The sequence below is a fragment of the Cebus imitator genome, unplaced genomic scaffold (genome assembly GCF_001604975.1).
Source record: "Cebus imitator isolate Cc_AM_T3 unplaced genomic scaffold, Cebus_imitator-1.0 Scaffold53, whole genome shotgun sequence".
Lineage (NCBI taxonomy): Eukaryota > Metazoa > Chordata > Mammalia > Primates > Cebidae > Cebus > Cebus imitator.
Window position 1 is genome coordinate 8,897,100 of NW_016107368.1, and position 6,649 is coordinate 8,903,748.

Consider the following 6,649-nt stretch of genomic DNA (forward strand, 5'->3'; position numbering starts at 1 on the left):
CATATCATTTTCATTTCTCTTTATTATCTTCTCTTTAATTGTTAAATGATCCTTTTTGAGGTGGAGGGAACTCTATCGTTTCCCAACGATAGAGTTGGGAAACTTTATTCTAATTTGAGCAGCATTTCAATGTGAGAAATGAAGCATCACATTTATGATTTCCAGGTTTTTGTTTTTAAAATTTTTTTTAGAGGTGCTGTCTCATTATGTTGCTCAGGCTGGACTCAAACCCCTGGGCTCCAGCAATCCTCCTGCTTCAGCCTCCCAAGTAGCTGAGTCGACAGGTGCATGCCACCGTGCCCAGCCTCATTTCCAATTTTAACTTAATAATTGGTGTACTTTATAATTGCATTGTTTCATTGGATGCCCACAGCCCCTGAAATTAGTCAGAGACAAGAGCTGAGTAAGTGGGAGTGACTTGGGAATAAACAGAAGGGTTCAGACATGAGGGATTTTGAATGGATTGATTTTGTTTGTTTTTGAGAGAGGGCCTTCCTCTGTCTCCCAGGCTGGACTGCAGTGGTGCGATCTTGGCTTACTGCAACCTCTGCCTTCTGGGTTCAAGTGATTCTCCTGCCTCAGCCTCCTGAGTAGCTGAGATTACAGGCGCCTGCCACCACATCTGACTAATTTTTGTTTTTTTGTTTTTTGTTTTAGTAGAGACGGGGTTTCACCACATTGGTCATGCTGGCCTCGAACCCCTGATCTCAAGTGATCCACCCACCTCAGCCTCCCAAAGTGCTGGGATTACAGGCGTGAGCCACTGTGCCGGCCATGAATGGACTGATTTTGAATGTAGCCAATGCACAGGTATTTATGACATTATAATTTACTTTATTTGTAAACTGCAGGGTTACCAGGAATTATACATACTTAGATAAGGCCCTCAGTGTTTCTTTCTCACTGTTTGTATACATTTCACCTAAATTTTAATATGCAGCCGTGCATGTATGTATGTGTGTGTGTGTGTGTGTGTCTGTCTGTGTGTGCATAAGCTCATATTTTTTCTTTTTTGCTTTATATCATAGGATTTTTCTCATGCTTTTATACAGGTTTTATAAATGTTTTAATGGTTATATTACAGTCCGTCGTATAAATGAACTAATTTGACTCAACTATTACTCTAATAATATCTTAAATTGTTTCTTTTTTATTTATTTATTTATTTATTTATTTTAATTGCATTTTAGGTTTTGGGGTACATGTGAAGAACTTGCAGGATTGTTGCATAGATACACACGTGGCAGTGTGATTTGCTGCCTTCCTCCGCTTCACCTATATCTGGCATTTCTCCCCATGTTATCTCTCCCCTCCTCCCCACCGCCCGTCCCTCCCCCATTTCCCCCCAACAGACCCCAGTGTGTAGTGCTCCCCTCCCTGTGTCCATGTGTTCTCATTGTTCAACACCCGCCTATGAGTGAGAACATGCGGTGTTTGATTTTCTCCTCTTGTGTCAGTTTGCTGAGAATGATGGTTTCCAGGTTCATCCATGTCCCTACAAAGGACACGAACTAATTCTTAAATTGTTTAAGTGATAGAGATAAAATTTTTTGCATTAATCTTTTCTGTCTTTTCGGATTATTTAAGGATCAATTCGGAGAAGTAGGATTAATGGGTTAATGATCATTGCATCTTTCGAAGGCCTTTTCTTTTAATCACAAAATTATACCAAATTATCTTCCCTTTAGCAGGTTCATCGCAGTCTAGCCATTGAATATGGATAATAATATATGTAACCCTTTTCAAATTCCATACCTAAGATGGAAATTATTATTGTTTTAATTTGCATTTTGATTTATAGTATGGTTGACTGTAGTTTCCCTTGAATTAATTTTCTTTTTTAAATAGTTTGCTTACGTTTTCTGCCCTCACTGAACTACAGGATCGTGTTTGCCTTAACCAGTGTGCACAAATCATTAATATTAAGGTTATAACCTCTTACGTTTGCTACCCACTCCCTCATTGTCATATTTAATTTTAAACATAAAATTGTTTTTAATTTGACTTTTTTTACATTTTCAATGCAGTCTACAATATGAACATTCTACTGTGTAATTTTTTCCATTTATATTAAGCTGAAACATTTTTTCCCACCTAGAAAATGAATATCTTTATTTTCTTCTGCTCTCTGTAAGTTTGTATTTAAATATTTTCTTATATATTTATTTCAGATGGAGCCTTGCTCTGACCTCCAGGCTGGCATACAGTGGTGTGATCTCTGCTCACTGCAACCTTCACTTCCCCGGGTTCAAGGGATTCTCCTGCCTCAGCCTCCTGAGTAGCTGGGACTACAGGTGCCAGCCACCATGCCCGGCTAATTTTTGTATTTTTAGTAGACACGAGGTCTCACCACGTTGGCCAGGCAGGTGTCGAACTCATGATTGCTGGTGATTTGCCGACTCGGCCTCCCAAAGTGCTGGGATTACAGGTATGAATCACTCTGCCTGGCCTAAATATTTTCTTTTTTAAATTCACATATCCAGAACTGGTGGCTTTCAGAGCCCCGTTCTAGGTCATGAGATTAACTAATTTATTCATTCATTTAATCATCCATGAGTTCGAGAAATAATTACTTGGTGCCAATTCCTACCTCTGTGCTAGGAATTGGAACACTAGCATTTCCTTTCGTGATAAGCAAGTGTAGACACAGCTCGGAGAGGTCCTGTGTGGCGTCTCGGGAAAGTGGTCCAGGGACAGGGGACACCTAGGGAAGAGCGAAGGTCATCAGGGCTCAGGAAACGAGGTGATTCAGACGCGGGGCTTTAAGCTTGAGACGGGAGGGTGAGGGGAGCGTGTTTGAGGAGGGGCAGGTACGCTGAGTTTTAAGACTGTGAGGAGGAGGAAGCCTCCCGCACTAAGGCCTCAAGGTAGGATGGGCTGAAGGTGGAACTAGACGCCAGCCCAGCTCAGGCAGAGACCAGGTGAGGAGTCAGGCAGCCTCCTGGGATTCCATTCCAGTGGCAGGTGCAGCGTGCAGGGAGCGCAGCTAATCTAGGATTACATCTGGATCGTCACAGTACTGTAGATATTCTCACAGGACATAGATTCTTATATTTTAATATACAGATTGTTATACTAGATTAGATCTGCTATACACCATGGGCCTAATCTATATCTTGCTTACATTTTCTCCGTCTCCAGGGCTGCACCCCACGGAGGGGCAGGAGTGGAGCAGAAGCTCTAGCCGTCAAACAGGAGGTGACGGTGGCCTGGAGCTGAGTGGAAAAGGGAACACGCACAAAGGCCACATGGAGGTTGCTTGCTCAAGAACTGGATGTGGTGCATGAAGAGAAGGGAGAAACAAAGACGAATTCTTGGGCTTTGGTCTGAAATTGGGTGAATTTACTAGGATTGAGGCAGAGGGCAAGTGAAGAATTCTGTTTCAATTTAAGCTTTGAGATGCCGCAGGTATGGAAATGGTAAGGGGCAGAAATTTGGGTTTGGAGTTTGTGGGAGGATTCTGGGTTGATTTTGAATTTGGGAGCAGATAGGTGTTATGTAAAGTCCATAGTGTAGGCTGGGCATGGTGGCTCATGCCTGTGATCCCAGCACTTTGGGAGGCTGAGGTGGGCAGATCACTTGAGGTCAGGAGTTTAAGACCAGCCTGGCCAACATGGTGGAAACCCATCTCTACTAAAAATACAGAAATTAGCCAGGCATGGTAGCACAAACTTAAAGTCCCATCTACTCAGGAGGCTGAAGCAGGAGAGTTGCTTGAACCCAGGAGGCGGAGGTTGTGGTGAGCTGAGATCGTGCCATTGCACTCCAGCCTCAGCAACAAGGGCGAAACTCTGTCTCAAATAATAATAATAATAATGTTTGTTTATGCAGGTTTGAGTGGTCTTTCCCATCCTCCTCATGGCCATGAAACTTCCCTGAAGAGGGGATTGATGATGGGACTACTCTCAGTTTTCTTCCTGGGAGTAGAAACTACCTCAGGGGAGTTTATGGCAGCCTCGGTTTTAAAGTTTCTGCTCTTAGTCAGATAAGGAGTGCTCTAGCTTCTTTCTGCATCTGTTGACTCTCAAATGTCTTCAGCATAAAATAGTCTTTATGCCAACTGTAGTGTTCCTAGTGGGTCCCCACAGTAGCTTGTCCAGATGTGGGACAGAGGGGAAGAGTGAAGGGAGCTTAAATGCTGTCATCAAACAGGCACCTCATCCCACATGCCGACGCCCAGGGCTCTGGTACAGCGATGCCTTGCAGCAGAGTGGAGAAGTCGGCTGTCCAGGGCAGCAGCAAAGCCGACAGAGGAGGAGAGAGAGGAGCCAGATGGCCAGAAGGTTTCAAAGCAGAGGAGGGTTGCCTGGGTTCAATGTGATAAGGAGGCTGAGGCATTCACTGAATTTGCCACAGGCAGGCTGGAGAGAGGAGTGGTTTCGGTGGAGTGGTGGAGCCGGAAGCCTAATTGAAGAGTTTGTTAGAGAAGTGAGGGGTGGCATTATATGACACCCCAAAATATGCCACTTTGTCATAAGGACTCTTTTGGACCGAAGGCAATTGAGAAATAGCAGACAGAAGAAAAGCTCCCTCTCCTCCCCCTATTTCAATAAAAGAAAGACAGAAATTGGTAAAGGTGCCCTCCTCTCCTCTCAAGCAGGAAGGACAGAAGTTTATTGTTAATCGAAGGAGACGGCTTCAGACTCTCGGCAGCCTGGAGACAGCACAGAGGAACCCACGCAGCAAGCCTTGCCAACCGCCCATATCCTCTCATTAGTCTCCCCATGCATTTGCCTTTCCATAATTTGCAGCTCCAGAAAACTCAGTCCTTGGCCTCAGCCTTGTCACTTCTCTGCTGGTGTACTGCTCTTTGTTAAGATGCTACATAACCGGCCGGGTGCGGTGGCTCATGCTTGTAATCCCAGCCCTTTGGGAGGCCGAGGCGGCTGGATCACGAGGTCAAGAGATCGAGACCATCCTAGCCAACATGGTGAAACCCTGTCTTTACTAAAAATACAAAAATTAGCTGGATGTGGTGGTGCGTGCCTGTAGTCCCACCTACTGGGGAGGCTGAGGCAGGAGAATCGCTTGAACCCAGGAGGCGGAGGTTGCAGTGAGCCGAGATCTAGCCACTGCACTCCAGCCTGGGCAACAAGAGCAAAAACTCTGTCTCAAAAAAAAAAAAAAGATTCTACATAACCAGCCCGGCCAGGCGAGGTGGCTCATGCCTGTAATCCCAGCACTTTGGGAAGCTGAGGTGGGTGGAACACTAGATCAAGAGATCGACACTATCCTAGCTAACATGGCGAAACCCCGTCTGTACTAAAAATACAAAAATTAGCTGGGCATGGTGGTGCACGCCTGTAGTCCCAGCTACTCAGGAGGCTGAGGCAGGAGAATCGCTTGAACCCGGGAGGCGGAGTTTGCAGTGAGTCAAGATTGAGCCACTGCACTCTAGCCTAGTGACTCCATCTCAAAAAAAAAAAAAAAAAAGATGCTAAATAAGCGCTCCTTTTGGTTACTCATCTTTGAGTTTGGTGGGTCTGCACTGTGCACATGTTAATAAACTTCTGTTTGTTTTTCTCTCATTCAGCTATCTTTTGTCTGTCTAATTTGCAGGGCCCAGCTGAAGAACCTGGCGGGAAAAGGAATTTCTTCCTCCTCTAGGGTAGTGAAGATGCACATGTAGACAGATGCTAAAAGAGTGAGTTTGATCATGAAATGAGTGGGTGTGGGGTCAGGACAGTTGTTTCTAAATGATGGGAGCTGCTAGAATAGGTCAGTATTGGCTGGGTGCAGTGGCTCACACTTGTAATCCCAGCACTTTGGGAGGCCGAGGTGGGTGGATCACCTGAGGTCAGCAGTTTAAGACCAACCTGGCCAACATGGTGAAAACCTGTCTCTTAAAAAAAGGAAAGAAAGAAAGAAAAAAGAACAGGTTAGTATGCCAAAGAGCTCAGGGGTCCCCAGGAGAGGACGGTAATGGGGTAATGATGAGAGTGGGAAGTCTTCCTCTAAGTAAGAGGACCCATAGCTGGGGAGGGAGGTGCCTTGACAGGACGTATGTGTCGCATTGGAGCAAAAGGAGTTCCTCCTTATGCTTTTCCTGGCTGGAGCATAAGGGGGTTCATTAGCTTTTCTTGGCTGGAGCATAAGCGGGTTCATGAGTGAGGTGGGGTGGTGGAATCTTAGGACAAAGGAGGAAGTTGGCATTTCGTATGCCCCTGTACTGTTCTCCACCCTCCTGGCTACAGAGGACAAACATCTAATGAGAGTTGGAGCCATCTATGAATTAGCTCCAGGGAAAATAGAGAGAGAAAAATCCAACCACAGAAAGGGCTGGCCTCAACCTGTTCTCGGGAGAGAGATCCAGGATGGCTGATCACTAGCAGCTCGGGATTGTAGCTCCCACTGAAAGAGCAGAGAACGAGAGGACGCCACACTTTCAGATCAATTTTTTGTTGCTCAGGCACCAGGAGATTCCCAGCGGAGGAGCCCCACGTGTCGCCAGCACGACTCTTGAGGCCGGTGAGGTGGTTTTGCCGCTGCCTTGGAGTGGCAGTTCTTGGTGCAGAGTCAGAAAAGCATCATCAATCATAACACCGCTGTTTTGGCCGGCGCAGTGGGTTGCTCAGATTCTAGCGCCGGGAATCAACAAGTTGGACGTCCATTCAGAAACCCAACTATAAAGACGGTAATTATAAAGACC

General features: G+C 45.6%; 1 long non-coding RNA gene across 1 annotated transcript; it reads left to right on the top strand.

Annotated features, from left to right (window-relative positions):
- Positions 1-713: 713 nt before the first annotated feature.
- Positions 714-3,556, top strand: LOC119471230. Its single transcript, XR_005200262.1, has 3 exons — positions 714-810; positions 2,602-2,743; positions 3,142-3,556. It is a non-coding gene; the product is annotated as an uncharacterized LOC119471230 (long non-coding RNA).
- Positions 3,557-6,649: the final 3,093 nt, after the last annotated feature.